This window comes from Excalfactoria chinensis, chromosome 3 (genome assembly GCF_039878825.1).
Source record: "Excalfactoria chinensis isolate bCotChi1 chromosome 3, bCotChi1.hap2, whole genome shotgun sequence".
In the NCBI taxonomy this organism is placed as follows: Eukaryota; Metazoa; Chordata; class Aves; order Galliformes; family Phasianidae; genus Excalfactoria; species Excalfactoria chinensis.
In genome coordinates, this window is record NC_092827.1 from 78367509 (window position 1) to 78385221 (window position 17713).

The following is a 17713-nucleotide window of genomic DNA, read 5'->3' on the forward strand; positions in this document are numbered from 1 at the left end:
CACAAGATATATTTATCTAATATGTAATGGCTTTCTAAGGTTAGTTGTGTGGTCTTATGTTTTCCTGGGCTGTGACTATGGTCATTCTATGATTCTATGTTTCTATGAATATGATACAGTCATGTCTGCCATCTGTGCCTTCAGCTCTAGTAGCAGAGCTACTAGAAATATTATGGCAAGGCATTATGGCTCCAATTCTGCAAAACTATTACACATTCTAATGTGAAATTGAAAGCATGTTTCCAGGAAATAAGCATTGCTGTATGGCTCTCTGTGAGAGTTATTCACTTCTTTTTGCTTGCGGGATAAGGAACTAGTTACTGTGATTCAAGTGGAAGTGATGCATCTCCTGCAAAAGCAGTTACTAACAGACTTTGTTTTCTTTTCCTATCCTATTCTATCCATTATCTTCCTGTGGGGACCTTAGCGTGTGTGCATGCACACACACACACAGAGGCTTTTTTGAATGCATTCTCCTTCTCTGAATTTATTGGGAAAAGGATTTTCCAACTTCCCCTAGCTAGAGTCAGAGCTGCTCTGGGTAGAGGCTGTTGTTATGTGGGACCCTGGAGCACCTGGAGGTCAATGACAGAGACAGAGATTTACTTTAAACTACTTAACTTTTTGTCTAGGGGCTAATACTGCATTAGGGTCTCCCTCAGAGCCATAAAATGTTATGTGCACAATCTTTCTGGCTGGCAATCGCACCCACGCATTCCTCCTACTCCTCCCCCTCCTGTTTTCATAGATTTGCCTGGATAATGGATAATCCCCTTCCTGTCACCCCATATTGTCTCTCAGTTGGATACAGTATTGTTTAATGGAAGGGGAAAAAAAGAAAGAAATGACACTTCTACAGCATTTGTTTGGAAAGTTTCTCCAGTTTTCTTTGTTCGTTTTCTGTATGCAATGTAGTTAAGATATGCATACTTTCAAAGAGCTTTCTCACTAGTAATTGTTTTACTCTCCTGCCAGAGGGGCTGTAAATGCCTTTCTCCTCTCAGTTTCATGTTTAATCTGCTGTTTGTTACCCACATCAGCACTGACCCAAGGCTCTTGTCTTCAAATGACTTTAGCATGATCTGTACATATACCAGCTTATCCAGCACAGATTGTATATATATATATATATATATATATATCTTTTAATTATTATTTTTTGTTAAAATCAGCTTCACTTTGGGCTATTTGTGTTGCATAGATATTAAGGATGAGATTTTCTGGGATCCTAGTATGACTTCATGTCCTTGTATGTTGTATAAGAGGATACTGATGGAGTAGAAAAGAGATAGAACAGGCAAAGTGTGAATGAGAATAAAAGGATTACAGAATGGAGAAGTGCTCTCTGCTTACAAGATTAGAACTGCATTTTTACACTTCAGAGCTGCTCTCGCTCCAAGAATCTCTGAGTCAAAAAGCAATTCCTCCATCTCTGTTTGAAGGAAAAATGAGTAGCATGTTTCCACATCCAGATGAAACAAAGTAGAGTCTTTGCTAAGATATCATCACTTAAATAGTCTTGATTATGATGCCTGCAGAGTGAACGTCCTAGGCTTGATGGTTTAACTCAGATTCTTAGAAATCCTTATGGAAATGTTCCATTCCTCTTCCCAGTAGTAAACATTCAGACAAAGCTGAATTATTAATCACTGTAGAGAACCTCCATGTTTCTTTCCTCAAGTAAACGGCTTTCAAAATGAGTGTAAACATAATTTAAGACAATTTTATTGTCGACATATGTTTCCAAGGGAATATTAAGGGGTATTAGCATTCATTAATCATTAAAGTCAAAACTACTGAGCTGAGTGAGAGAAGGTCTGAAGTTCTTCTGAAGTTCTTTTGCAAGCAACAGTATTTTTCTCAATTTATCCTTTTTTTTTTTTTTTTTTTTTTTTTTTTTTTTTTTTCCTCCCTGTAAACTTTCTGAGGAGGATTTTCTCCCCAGGAACATTTTTATCTTTGTATCCAGATAGACCAAGTTGGTTGTTATCATTCAGTGTTTCTGCTTCTTTGTTATACTAAAAGAAAAGGGTCAAAACACACTGATAAATAATAGAGGAGGGACCGCCTTTTGAGCAAGCAAGATCTTACTCAAGTGAAATAGCCTCTGAGGAATATCATTCTCAAACAGCTGGGAAGCTGTCTGCATTACCTAATGATCCTTTGCCCCCTTCCCTAATTTGCAAGAAGAGAAAGTTAGTGAACTTTTTCTTTCTTCTTTCTTTTAACCTTAAAAAAGAGCTGAGATGGAATGTTAAACCCAGTTTCATTTGTGGTTATTTTCTGTTCTCCAGATGGACTCATCTAACACATACTGATAGCTTGTAATTTTATGCAGTCAGTGATGGGTAATAAGCTTTAGGTGTTTGTTGCATGAAATAGGATATTTGTCAGAACTATAAGGTTCTGGCTGCAGGCAACAATGATGTGAAGGACAGGACAGTCATCTCTGTAACAATGCATTGGATAAAATAAATTGGAAAAATAAGATGGAGTGAAAACAACCAGTGTAATTTCTCTGATTTGTTACAAAGTTAGTGTTCTGTGCACACTCCAGGTATGCAGTGGGTGTCCCAACTTTTGGCTTGCCTGGGCTGTGCTGAGGGAAGAGGAATCTTCTTAGGCTGCAAATTTAATAAGTTGCTCTGAAAGTAATACCTCATTTTTAATTCTATGGAAGTGGCAGGAGATACAAAGAGCATAATATCATTACTTGATAGGGCAAATTCTCAGCTACAAAACACTATTTTTCCATGTAGTCACCACTGTTAGCTCTGGATTTTTGCCAGCAATGAACAAGAGCCTCTATGCCAAATATTTAAACATCTGCACCAGTGGAGGTGACCTGCTGTTGCCACTGCTGAAACACACCATGCACTGTTTGGCCTCTGTAGGTGTTCAGCAAGTGTCAGTGAATGTCAGTTGGTGCCGTATTTTTCCATGTGGGAGAATCCAGTTCTACACCTTTGCTTCATCTGCACTTCCATGTCAAGCTGCCCCTCTGCTGCCATCTGTCACATGGCAACAGAGTGTAATGGAATATTGGTGGGAACAGTTCAGCCTCTGCTGCCATAACACCAACATCCACCTCTGATATCGTGGGTGAAAATAAAATAAAATAAAATTAAAATTAAAAAAAATAAATAAACAGGAAAAATAAACAGGAAAATAAAACAGGTGAAAATAAAATAAAATAAAATAAAAATAAAAAAATAAAAAAAATAAACAGGAAAATAAAAGATGTTACTTTCAGAGCATCCCTTGTAAAGTATCAATATCATAATTATGGAAGTAACAAAACATTTCAATTTTTATAATTTGTCATAAAACCTTAAAGAGAGAAACAAAAACAAAACAAATGGGATATTTTATTTATTTTTGTGAAACTAATAACATCAGTCTTGTTTGACGGCAGTGAGGTCTTGATATTCATCAGATTTTTGATGAAGTTTTTCTCTTCATGTACTTCATCCTTGATAACTGTTCACAAATGTGTACTGCTGTGTGAAAAGTACACGATGATGTGAATAAGGCATGATTGTGAAGGATTTTTTTTCCCCTCTGGTGATAAAGGACTTAAAAGTTTCAGCTGACACAGTGTTAATAGTGCACTGTCAGTTTGGCTGTTGCTGAGCAATGGGTGCATGCTGGGGGCCACTCTGTGGTGAAGAGCCACCACTGTGATGGCATGAGGAAGGGGACAGCTGCATTGCAAGCCATGCCAGGCCATGGGTTAGACATGCCTGCCTTACAGCATGTAACATGAGAATGAGAAACACAAATTTCTATCCATGGTCAAGTCAGCATTCAGTGGAATTCTAGTACTCTTGTAGGCTCTTGTACTGCCCATTTCCTCAAATGTTTTCCCAAGTAACACTTTCCTAGAAATACAGCAAATCAGCAGTCACAACTAAATAGGAAAGTTAAGAAGCTGGGCTAGAAGGCAGCATTTATGAGTGACCAGAAGCTGCAAGAAAGCTTAGAAGTTTCAATTCTGGATTTAACTCATGCTTCACTATGACAGCTAGCACATGGCTAGGACAAGTACAAGAAGGTCCCTTCCTCGGAGCTATGACTTTCTGTCTACAAGCTATTTGGCTTTCAGCCAAGGTATCAGAATGTCATAGCAATGTGTTATGAATATTTGCTTTTTAAAAATTTATTTATTTTATTTTTTTGATAGTGCTTCTTACCTCTAGCTAGCATGTGAGTGAAGAAACACCTTATTCAATATTTCATTTTTCAGTATTGTGTCACTAGGTGCTTTTTGTCTGCCAATATTTTCTGTTCATTTGTTTGCATTTATCCTTCCCAAAAGCTGTTCATTTTGTCCCAGCCCCTACCAAAATCACAACAGAACCTCTGTAGGCCAAACTGGGAACAGCTGATCCCAAACTGCCAGTTGCCTTTGGAATACTCACTGTCAGGCCAGTCTTTCCTCCAGTGGAGTGAGTAGGCAATGGCATAGCCTGACATAGAGGATAAGATCTCTTGAAGAGATCTTTCTATTCTGCTTATGCTGAATAGTGACAGTCTGCATCAGCTCAAATGATATCAGCAAGCACGAGGGTAGCTGAATTTTTATGAATTACGTTGCCTTGGGCAATGTGAGCAAATAAGATCATCACTTAGATATATGAAATATTATCTAGTCCAAATAACTTTATTGCTGACAACTCATCAACTGTCACTGACATCAGGGGTGTGTCATTAGGTGGTGGCATTTTCTGACAGTGAGATTATTCCTATTGTTTAATTAATTGCTACAAGCTACTGTTTCACACAGGGTCCTGTTCAGTGGATTTCACCAAACAATGAATTCCCATTAAATCTTGAAAAAATACAGAGCTGAAGCCTGGTAGAGATTAAAGAAGGAAACACAAAGGATCATGTTAATGATAAAGCAACAGCAGAAAGCAAAAATAGTATTACAGTTATTGAAACTCATGGGTAGGAAATGAGAGAGAGAGAGCAGTGAGGTAGTTTGTAGGAGGCAGGATTAGCTTGTTCTCTGACCCCAAAGTAGCTTTTATTTCCTGGATTAGCTTGTTCTCTGACCCCAAAGTAGCTTTTATTTCCTGAGACACTGAATCATTAACTGGCTAACAAAGTAAATCTTGGCTGCCATGCCTACCACATGCCATGTGGAAGGTACACAAGCTGCTTCTCACTTGGGCAGGATCAGATATCTGTTCCCATGGTGCTTCTTTTGGTTATCTTACAAAAAGATATATATAAACTAATGTGTATATATATGTATGCACACAGACTCTGTACATGTATCTCTGTATGTATTTTCTATGTCTATTTCTGTGTAGTTTATAAAGATCTTTGAATCTGCAAGGTGTGAGGAGTGTATGTGGCTACTGACGTTTTTCTCCTGTGGTGGTGCTTATGGGGCTTTTTGTAGAACTACAGCCTTGACTCAACAAAATATACAGGCATATATTTTAAGTACTATAAATGCTCTGCTGAATGGCAGATCAGCTCCTTAAAGGAGTTCTTAGGCAAGTATAAAAATTATTGACTGCTCTATTCTGTGACTTGGACCATATTCATTCAAGTTGCTTTCATGGTGCTCATACCTGCTGAAATTTGATTAGAAGGAAATTTATATCACATCTTGGTATTACTGAGCACAGATGCTCTTTCACAAAGTAGGTAAAATGGTTGCTTATTTGAGATAATGACTAGTTGCATGGTGAAATATCTCAGGAGGGACATTATGTTTTGGTTTCCTTACATTTTGTATGGCTGAAATTTTGGATGTAAAGGAAACAGCTGATCACAGCCTGAACCTCTGATTAACCATCTGAGGCAAGCAATGAGTCAGCTGCAGGAGCACAGGTGAAGTTAATTCATCTGTACTCCTGGAGGGGGTGGAGCTCAACTCCACCTCTCCCAGATCCCATTTAAGGGCTGACCACCACTAAGGTAGCATCTCTTTCTGGAGATTGCTCCTTTGTGGAGTTCTTGTGGTGAGCCTTGAAATTAGTGAGCACCTATCTAGAAGGCCTCAGAGTTGGTGAGTCCTTTTCCTTAGTTACCCTCTGGCTATTTATTTCCAACTATATTTGTATTATTCCAACCATGCAACACTATACTTGTATTATTTTCACTGTACAGATGTACAGACTGAGAATTAGTAAGGAGAACCCATCTTCCATAATGTTCTGAGTTTGCCTTCTGGAAATCCAACACTTAATTGTATTATAGTGTCTCACCTAGCTCTAACAGAGAACAAATGCAAGTTTCTAGACACTTCTAAAATCTTTGAGCATCCCAAGTCTCTGAATAGAGAAATCATGAGTTATCTTTGAAGATCAAGGCCCAAATTTTATATGAAAGGTGATAGTGGATGTCACAGATGTGGACACTGAGATTCACATCCTGGTCTTCCTCCTACAGACTACCACAACCAGGATTACATGCAAACATTTACAAGCTCTATCTCTTTTCTTGCATAGTTTCATGTGCTATATAGATTTATTGATAGCAGTAGAAGTGACAGTGCCACCTATTGGGGACCAATGGTTTAAAACATTCACTATCTGACAAACTCTTCATTTGCTATTCTGTTCTAGGCTTCTTTCCCTTCCTCAAAACAGGCTGTAAATTAAGGTTTTTGACTATGAGAAAAAAAATACCATTAAAGAATTGCTTGGGTAGGGAAGTTTTTGTGAAACACCAGAAAATGGGCATTGAACAAGAACATGATAGGATTCCGTGCTTGCCTTCAGTGGTAAGAGACACGGATAGTGGGGTGTCAGAATGTCCTGCAGATACGTTTCCTTCTTCTAAAATATAGTAAGAAGATTTCCTCAGAGTCATAGTTTCTCAAGTGTCACAGAGCTGGTTTGCTACCTCCCTTCATTCTGTGCTGGGTGAGCTGATAATGATTTACAAATTAAAATATACCATCATTAACAGATTTTTGACAAATGAGCAAAGGGGGCCAATGGAGCCACACAAGATGTTATTTGGTCCATGAGGAGTGATGTACTTTATGATTAGTTTCATTTACATGTGTTTAGTGGCTACTGCACAAATCATTTTTTATCCCTGTCTCCAGAAATCATTCTCAAATAACTTTGTGTATATGCAGTACTGATGGAAATGCAGTAATTTGTTGCTAATGCTGGAGAACCTAATAATATTCACTGAAAGTCGATGCAGATAAGGAACTTTCAAACGCTGTTAGACCTTTGTGATTCTTTTCTTTGTAATTTAATGTCTAGCCTACTTAGAGATAAAAATAATAGATTTTATAAGCTAGGGTTTTAGTTCTTGACAACAAAGGCTATTTCCTAAACCAGCCCAACACTGTCAATGGAAGGAAATGTGGTGATGAAAATGGAGGCTTTTGTGACCCACGGAGAGTGCTTAAAGCTATGAAGAACTCCACTGTTTTGCTTGAGTTACCTTGAGCAGATACAGAAAACTAGAGTATCTTTTATTCTTGCATGCATGTACATACCTGCCTCTTGCCTGTTCTGCAGCCTTTCTTCTTCAGAAAGCCTCTGTACGCTAGGTCTGGTGGTCCTCGGCTGTATTTGTTATTGAGACCCCAGAAGGCATGGAGAAATATTATTTAAAAATAGCATTGAGTTCAGTAGTCTGTGCAACCTGAAGAAAAGTACTTCCTTTAAAAACTGCCATCAGAATATAAATGGAGAAAATTAGCCAAAAGTAAAAAGGGGTGGCTGAAGGATAGGAAGCTTCCCAATGTGTATACAAAATGCCAGAAGGACAAGGACAGCTGACAAACAATTTTAAGCAAGACCAATTACATACATGAAGACAAGGAGATGGTAGGTAATTGGAATGAGAGTTTGGAATTGCAAACTGAACTTGAGAGGAAGCTGAACACAGAGTGTTGAATGCTCTGAAGTGACAGGGGCAGATCTTCTTCAGCTCAGAACCCTGAGAGAATTGCCAAATTAAATCTTCATTCATTCAGGAAGGATTTTAAATGTGCATTTCAAATTAGCAACAGCATAAAGCTGGAAAGAAGAGACTTCAGTGCTTTTTTGTAAAAAGAGAAATGAACAGAAAAGCAAGAAATCCATGGGTAAGACCTTGGAAGCATGTTAAGTATTTGAGAAGAATCGCTGAAGAGACTGATGTGCAGTATGCTACAAGGGTTTATTAGACGTACATAATGCTAAGCTAATCTGATTTATTTTTGTGGGCTTTTTTTCTATACAAAGTAAACACATCTGCTGTTATCCAGACAGACTTCAGTAAGTTATTTCAGATATGATGCTGTGTTTATTACTAGTTCTATGTAGGTAGGTCAGTATTGTGTAGCTCTGTAGAAAACACAAAATTGTTAAGAATGTGACTCAGTGGTCAGGAAAAGGGGTAGTGCTAGAACAAGAATCATTGGGCAGTAGAACTGGTTTTTCTCCTCAAAAATTAATCTTATGAGTGATCTAATAATTATTTTTGTGAATGATCCTAGTCCTGGAACAGAAAGAGCTGGTGACACAAACACAAAAGGTAACAGCTTTATTAATCAGCTTCAAAGTAATACCCATGAAGAGTTGGATTTCAGAAGATTCAAAGTAATAGGAAAGGGGCAAAATGAGTGACTCTTTACCACTATGCAGTATATGTTTAATAACAAGAATTTATCATATTCCCTGAGATCTCACTAGCTAGAACTAAAAGAGAAGAAAAATGATGTGTATCTACTATTCCCAAAATTTGTCAGTGACTGAGCTGTTGGTATGATGCCATGAAGATGAGTTGTTTTCCTTGGATATATTGGAGGGATATACGGGAGTTAATAGCAAGGTTGTGGGAAGGTGTTTTGAATGCTGTGAGTAAGTCCCAAATTTGTGAGGAAAATGACTTCAGACTGGAGTAAATGTAAAGAGTGAGTATTGAAATGATTATGAAAATGAGTGAGTGTCCTGTTGTGAAAGAAAAGGAAGTGAACATAAGCAGTTCAGTTTAGCAAAACAGAAACTGAGATATCAGATGGTTATTACTTAGGAATAAAGTAGGATAAACAGTAAAGGAATAGAGCTATTTAATCTACAGGACAGTGTTGACTAAAGAGTAAAATAGATATTCATTTCTCACAATTAAATATGTGATGGATATGGGAAACTTTCCAATCATGCCAACTCTATAGCAGTGTGCTACAACACTGAAAACTCTGTAAAACTGTAGTCAAGAAAGATTAAATCAACCTGAAAGAGGTACAAAAAAAGAGTTACTAGATGAATAGCTAAATAATGAGTATATTGCTCAAGAGGCATTAGAAGAAAACTTGCCTTTTCAAGCCTTTCAAAATGAGAACGGGGAGGGAATATTGCTCTTCTCTATAAATACATCCAGGGAATAAAGATCAGTGAAGAAAAGCCATTTTAAGCTAAAGGAAAACATTGATATGAGAATAAATGAATATGAACTGACTATGAATAAATTTAATCTACAAATGAGAAAACGGCTTCAAAAGATTAAAGTAGGAATGGTAAAAACAGTGAAATAATCAGTGAATTTTAGTGAAATTCAAGAAAAAGAAAAAAAAAAAAAGCAGAGTCACTGCTGTTTGCTGGCTATAGTTACTACCTCTGACAGCAGAGAGTCAGTGACCTTGGTGACCTAAATGGACAATTCAGATAAATCACATCTCAAGTTCAGCTGCAAAGTTCAATAAGAAGAAATAGGGATTAATTTGAAGTTGTTCTATACAAGCATTTTTTTTTATTTATTTATTTTCATTTTCAGTTGTCTCATGTTCCTAATTTTATTTCTATTCCGTAACAGTCAGTGAAGAGTCAGAAGAATCTGCAGAGGAAGTTGGAGGACAGACAATGATTTTGGACACATCAGGTTTGTACAGCTTATTGTAGATGCTGGAAACTGCATTGGAGATCTAATATATATATATATATTTCTTTCTTTTTCCCACTCCAGAGAAAGTAATCAATTTCAGGTCACATTTACTTCTTTTTCCCCATCATCTGCTTTGGCCGTATATCTACTTATATAAATATATCTATATAAAATGTTAATGTAGAGGAGGAGAAGAGCAGAATCTAGTTTAAAAGTTACCACTCTCTGTCCTTTCAGTGGATTGCAGCACAGCATGGTGCAACAAAGTTATTGTATTCTACGTTCTTAGTGCTAGAAGAATACCCATCCAGTAAAACTTATTGTACTCATAAATAACTATGGAACTCTCTTTTAAATTCATGTTGTTTTTCCCTGAGAAGTTTGTGAGTCGACTCAAACTATGAAGACAGAATTTCTTCTGGTAGTTGGACATTTTTCTCCATCTTTGTGGGAGACAGAACAAGAAGTTAAAAATAACTGTGAAGGGAAAGAAACACGAGGTTTTGATTTTTTGAGAAGTAATTGTTTGATGCCGTGTTGAGTTTTCAGTTAGAGGGTCACAAAGATCTCATTGTTGTCACTGACTTTCTCTCTCCAGGCACAGTGGATATGATGATAAATTTCTCTTTTGTTTGCTTCAAATTGCTATACTTTATTTACCTTAAGGACCAGGGGAATTGGGCTGCTTCATGAAAACTCAAGGCCCAGAGCACTGTTATTACTAGCTGTTGAATGTGTAGAAAGAGATTTGAGGAGACAATCAAGTGGTGTCACTAGCTGGGATGATACACTGAGAACCAGTGTTTTTAAAGGTCAGGCAACAGCCTGATTTATTTCCCCTTTCTTGAATGATAGGGCAGTGTGAATAAGCTGAATATAAAAACGTTGCTCTAGTTGCACTACAGGAAAGAAATTGTTAATTGGGGCCATATCAGGGTCATATTTCTTTTCTTCCATTGACATTTTCCTGTACTTTTTTCCACTCTAGTTCATTCTTCGCCAATAGTAGCAAATTATAATTATTCTGTACGAGCCATCTGCATTTTTCTCCAACAGAAATCTCAAGTGTTTCTGCTGCTCTTTCCCTTTTCTTGTTTCAACAGGATTTTTTATTGCTTTTATTAATAGTTATGTATGTGAGTGCAGTCCTGAATATCTCTAAAAACTTTCACCAAACCTCAAATTCAGCAATATCTTCAGTCTCTGTTCAGGTGTGCTTGATGCAGTCTTGCTATGGGCAGGAATGGAAGGACAATATCTATTCCACCTTGTAGCTGTCCATCTTACAAATAAAGATATTAAATAGTGTTGTTCCCAATACCAGCCCCTGAAGAACACTACTTGTAACTGGACATTAAGCTGTAGACCACAGCTCTTTGTGTGCAACTACTCAGTCACAGTAGAGCCTTACAACTTTTCTGGTCTTCTCACTTTCTCTAGGGAGAATTTAGTGAATTCTGTCAACAGTTCACAGTTTGTAATGCAAATAAACAAATTCAGACTTAAAATGCCATATGCTGCAAAATTGCTCCCAACCTTTTCCTGCAGGAAATAAATGAAACTAGGGTGAAATGATTGTCGTGTTCATCATTTGGTTAAAACCTTTTGCAGTCCATGTAATCCGAATGCCATTATGAATGGTTGTCATTGAGACTGATGTTTGATGGAGAGAGTCCCAGAAAGTTAAAAAAAAATATTGTAGTCAAAGAGAGAGTAAATGAGAAATAAAAAGCTTACCTTCTCTCCCTTCTACCTTCTGAAAGAAAGAAAATAATCAGCTCTGTATCTCTGTACCCACAGACAGCTGTGTTTTGGAAAAAAAAAAAAAAAAAAAAGACTTTTCTGCTCTAGAAGTAGAAAATAGCAGCATCTTGAATCCTGGGAGAATTCCCAACTTACAAAATCTTCTCCTTTGTTTTCTTAGAACTGCCAACAACAACAGCAAAAAAAGATGATAAATTGAAAGCCTTGAAAGTTAAAATCAGCTCTGCTGTAGACCAGCTACTGCGTAGACAGTAGTAGGTCACAAAAGCTTTCCAGATTTAACCTGCTTTCTTCTCAGATGTATATACCTCTTCTGAGAATCAGGGAGATGTTTGGTCCTCTTTAATCATTGTTCTTTTGGAAGGTTTGTTGAAACTCCCAACATAAAGAGAGTAACAGTGTTGAAGTTTTCCTGAAGACTGACAGAACTCTTTCAAGCAGAAGCACACATCCAGCAGATTTAAAATGGGAATTCATCTTTTCAAGCCAAGGTTTCAGGGACTTCCCATGGTTATGCTTGTGTGAATTGCATATGCAGCTCTAAAATTTAATAGTTGCTAGAGCTTTGAGTCTTTCTACAAAGCTCATCATAATCTCTAAGCCCTTCTCAGCATTAGCTGCCCAGCTCTGAAAAGAAAGTGTGGTCTGTATGTTCATTCAGGAATGCATTGTCAAGAGTTTGGCCTGACCAAGAGTGATTTGTATTCCTCTCCATCTTCTGTCTCCTGGATGACTTTGATCTGGCACTTTTGCCCATTTTACCTTTGACTACATTGCTTTACTGAGAACTAAAATATCAAGTCCTTCAGTGAAGGGACTGACTGTTTTACAGTGTGTATTTCTTACCTATCACCAGAATCTTTTGTTAGGAATTTAAGAAAGGAAGAGATTAGGGATTTAGATAAGGTCTACAAAAAATATTTAATGGGGTCAGGTACATCTCGAAGCCCAAAGTTTGATCCTGTCCTGTGAGTATAGTACTATTTCCTGCTATTCTACACAGTGTTTAAAAAATAAATGTAACAAATGAAAAAAACAACAACAAAACTGCAATAAAAGCAGACATTTGTGAAAAAATACAGATGTTTAATCCCATATTACCCTCATCATTTAAATTGGCCTTGATTCATACACACTGATGATTTCTCTTTTTCAGGGCAGAGCATTTATTTTCTAAAGCAAGTACATTTCTGTCCCTTCCATGCTCTCAAACTGTATGTTTAATATCATTTATGTTATAGAAATGTCTGCTGTATTTTTCACCTCTCTTAAAATGCTATTTTACCTCCACGGATAAGAGCCACTTTCATCTGTTGGTGCAAGTATAACTCAGGCATCATAGTCACCAGCTACTGAGAACCCTAGCTGATTTTTAGCCAACCTTTATTGGATTTCGGTTATGAGCACATTGTATTCACCATGAGATATTTTTTTATGTGAGATCTAAGCCATATCTTTAATCTCACTGGTATTCTATGACTCACATCTTTTCATCCAGTGTTACAAAAACTGTTCATTACTGATTTAACAGCAAGCAGGAATTAAGATACTTCTTTGTATTTCGTTAGTCTTAAGTCTTCAGACTTATGTGAATTAGTACTATCATTGATAATGGGGATGAATTCACTTCAGGAATCACTTCAGAACTTCATTCTGATCATTAAAAGGTAAGACTGTAGAAAGGCTGATCTGGGTTATAGTGGTGTAACAGCCACTAGCTTACTGGGGAAAAGTCACTAAATTTTCTCATGCTTCAGTTTTCTGTTTGAAACATACCAGTTTTCCTCAAAATGGGCTGAGTACTTCACCTTCTGATTATGGAAAAATGGCTATTAAGGATTGCTTTATTATTTACAATGCCTTTTATTTTTAATAAACATTGTCAGCCACGAGAATCTCTCCAGACACCATGAAAATAATTAAGAGAGCAAGAGAATAAAGATAAAAACTTCTCTAATTATTTTTTTAATAGGGCTTTTGTTGGATTACAAAATATCACTGAAATAATAACAACATAAAATAAGAGATTTGTTTCTCTCTTTCATTTTCCAGAGCTGGTGATCTGTAACTGCCTGTTAGCTGTTACACAATCATGTCTCTTGGTATGCATTTAATACTTTAAATATGCCCCTGATTATATGAAAGCTTGATTATTCCAACATCTTTTAGGTTCTGCATGATAATCAAGGCTGTGCTGAAAGGACCTGATCTAATGCCAGCTGTTGGCAAGGCAAAACCCAATACTAAATGCTGCGGGCAATATTATGTGTTTTCTAAATCCATGTTCTCTGAGGGGAACCCATGTAGCTTCAAGTTGGACAGCAGTAAACAACGTGGGCCTCTGCCATGATTTTTCTCTGATGTTTCACATTGCATTGTGGAAAAAAATTTCTTCAGCTCTTATGTTTCCAAAGACCTATTTGGAAAATTTAAAGCAGATGTAACTAGCCTCATGACAGAGGCAATCTAAAAGTTATAATTTCCCCTTAGTTCAGTTTCACATGTTAACTTCTCCGTAATGGCTTTGTCAGATTGAGTTTCAGATCTCCTCAGCATTCGTTTACCTGTGGTCTGAATCAAGAAGGTTCAAGAAGGCAAAGGTACAGCAATGTGACTGATAAATTAAGAGATTGCTTAAAAATCCTCTTCATAGGAAAGTATATAAATAGGTTTTATTAGGTAACTATATAAACGAGTAGGCAAACTGTAGTAAAGATATATCACCTATTATATCACTTCCTGTATTTCCTAGGTTGACCTATGTTAGACAGCTGCTTTAGAGCAAGTTAAATCACATTTTGGGAGTACCTGTTTCTCCCCATTAGATACAAATCTAGGGTAAAATCACCACAATATATATATTCAGGTAATGAGATAAGTCTCATTCTCACATGCTCCATCTTCTGGTAGTACTTTGGGCTCAGTTTTTCTAAACTTAACTAGAAAGCAAAAAACATAGTACCAAATCATACAGTAGTCAATGCTAAAATGTCTTATTCCTGGAAATAATTGTGTTTCAAATCTGATTTTGTAGTCAAGATTCTATTGTACAATAATGTATCTTCACTCCTCCACAATGAATACTTTCAGTTGGTCATTAATGTTCTAGCTGATATTATAAAAGCCATCTATTTCATTATCTTCCTTTGAAACTGGGATAATATTTTCTTATCATTATGCTTTTGTGAAGGTGAAGTGCTTCCATTAGTGTGCAAGGTGAAAGATGTTATTAATTGGTTTCACGTCTTGCAGTTCACCATACTTTTAGATACAATTTCTAATCATATCTGCGACAAATCATTTTGAGTTGCTAACATTTTGGAATATCTTATTCTGTAAATGGAAATCCTTCTGAGGTTCCAAACTCTAAAAAGTAGATCAAAAGCTCTATTTGAAATGGGGATTTTTCCTCAAATAATGTAAATCTGCTTCTGATTATTTCTCATCAAAAGGCTCACCTGTATCTGAGGACTCTGCTCCGGTTCCTTTTTTTCCTCCCTCATTCCTCTGTCTCTGCATACATTTCAAAGTCTAATTTGGGCTTCCAACATCATACTAAATGTTATCTATTCTCTTAGATCCTTATTTAACTGTTCTTGTCTTAATTTCATCTCTTACAATTGTAACTCATTATTCAGGTTATTTCTCACAAGATTGATTTGAGTAATAGAGGATCATTTCCTTTTCCATTATAACAGCCACTTCAGGTTATAAATTCTGACTGTAAGGAGAAAATGTGCTTATCGCTTTTGTCAGCATTTGTTTAAAACAGGCCTGGGCTTGTGCTGAAGAGACTATCACAGCATATACTGTTTCTTTCTTTGCATTTTCTGTGGATAATCCTGCTGTTGAATCTTGTACGCTGAACGTAGGGGAAAAGGCTTGAATTCTGTTGACGTTTTCTGCTGTGTATTGAGTAAATGCCTGAATAAGAGGATCTTTTCTATCACTTGCCAGTGCTAAGAGTTGCTGGTTGGATACGCAGATGGTTGGGGTGATTACTAGCTGTGGCTCTATGGCTTACTTTGTTACTGTTGGGAACAATTACGGCTTTTCTTTCTTGGTGTTGCATTCTAAACTTGCATAGAGCTTGCTGGAGGCTGCTGCCATTTTATGTTCATTTCAGACAGTGTATGTTGCAGAAGATCCTTAACTCTCTGCTGTGGGGACTTTTGTTCTTCTGCATCAGGCTGGTTCAGTGACAGTGGTTACAATTCTCAGTGTGTTCATCATCAGAGATGAGTTAATAGTGCATTGATGTTTGGTTCTTACTGAGTGATGGGTGGATGCCTGGAGTTGGGTAGGGCCGAGTGTTTTATGGGGAAGAGTTGCTGCCGTGATGGCACAGGGCAGAAGGCAGCCGCATTGCAAGCAGTGCTGGACCACATGCAATCCATTGGCTGCATGTTGGACATGCCTGGCCAAGTCAATATGAGGGATCATGGCCTTGCAACAGTTTTGCAGCAACACTGATTTGTTCACCTGGGCCCTGTCCAGCTCCTCCTACACTGGGCTCCTACACAGCTACTACTACTCCTACACAGGGCTTCAGGCAGTCAACCCTTCTCCCGCCCTGCTCAGCTGTTGGGCTACTGAGCCGGACCCACTGAGCCAAGTGCACCAACTGGCCTAGCTTTGGCCAGTCCTGATCCCTGCCTTGGTGCCCCCTACCAGCCCAGCACCCCCACACCTCTGAGCACTCCTAGCCCTAGGAAGTTGCTGGCCCACATGGTGTGATGACAAGACGCACTACCAGTGCTAAATGTGAAGCTGCTCACTTGCATCTAGCAACAGTCAGGTTTTAGTGTTGGTTTTGTATGACTGATTGCTTGGGAAAAGCTGACACTCATAAAACGAAGCACAGAAAATCTTGTTAGTGACTTGTCATAATTTTCCCCGCTTACTTTATGGGAGCAGACTAAACAAACAGTTACTCGGCTCTACACAGAAGGGCCCGGCAGCTTTCCCCAGCCCCCAGACAGTGACATTGATTAATCACAGGACCATAAGTTGAAACAATGCAGAGTAAATTTACTGTGCAGTTCCATTTGGAAACCCACTGAGTAAGAAATGTGAGATATCTGGAGGGGAATGGCAAAGTGGCAGAACAGAGTTTGCCAACGTATGTTTCTCTTGTCAATTATTTACAGGACCTAACTGTGTTGTGAGCAGGACTCAGCTGTGCAGGGCTTGGAATGCCAAAATCAAATGGAAGGACTTGTACTGCAATGCTGCAAGACTTGGCTGGGTGCTTGCCTTGGTGAGACACAGCAATGGTGGCCCTGAAGCAGACAAGGCCTAAGCATGAGTGTTTCTGAAGCTACAGATATTTTTTGTGAGTGCACCAATTAGCTCGTCTGTGGCTAACATAGTGGTTTGTGAGGGAATGTTCCCATGTGTAATAAACACCACAAATGCTGTACTGGAAATGTCAGCCTCTTTAAAATACAAACAGGACAGGATTCTTGGATTAAAGGGCATTTACTGGCCTGCCACTTAAAAGGTGTAGCAAGTAGTTGACAAAAAGGTGCAAATAGGCTGAGCAGAAGTGGGAGAATAACAGGTTTAACAGATAAAATTTCATAGCTTCTGATCAATTTGTGTCAAAGAATATACTTTCATTCTAATATGAACATTAAGATATTGTAGAACTGGTGAATTAGCACGTTTAAGGAGCAGTCTTTTATTTTTCCATCAAGTGGGAAAAAGGAGAACATAGAGGTAGCTTATTTGGTTCAGCAGCAGCAAACTTCACTACTGCAACTCATGCCACTGAGTTTAGCTTGTCCATAATTTGGGAGGAATAGAGCAGTTCACTAAATTCTTTTCTTCAAGACAGGAATTCTGCAGAGGAAAATCACAGAATCACATAACTGTAGGGGTTGGAAGAGACCTCCAGAGATCATTGAGTCCAACTTCCCTGTCAAAGCAGGCTCCTTACATGAGGTTGCACAGGGCATTATTTTATGCTGTCTCCTCTCTCCACCATGAAAAGATTGTCTTTACAGACATAGTTATCTTTTATCATTGCAAAATATTTCTAAACTAGTGATATAGTAGAGTGAGACTCTGACCTGAACACAGAATCACAGCGTATATC

The 17713-nt window shown here is 37.8% G+C and overlaps 1 long non-coding RNA gene across 1 annotated transcript; it reads left to right on the forward strand.

The window, feature by feature from the left end:
- Positions 1-5957: 5957 nt before the first annotated feature.
- Positions 5958-17063, forward strand: LOC140250805 (uncharacterized). Its single transcript, XR_011903282.1, has 3 exons — positions 5958-6025; positions 9781-9846; positions 16764-17063. It is a non-coding gene; the product is annotated as an uncharacterized lncRNA (long non-coding RNA).
- Positions 17064-17713: the final 650 nt, after the last annotated feature.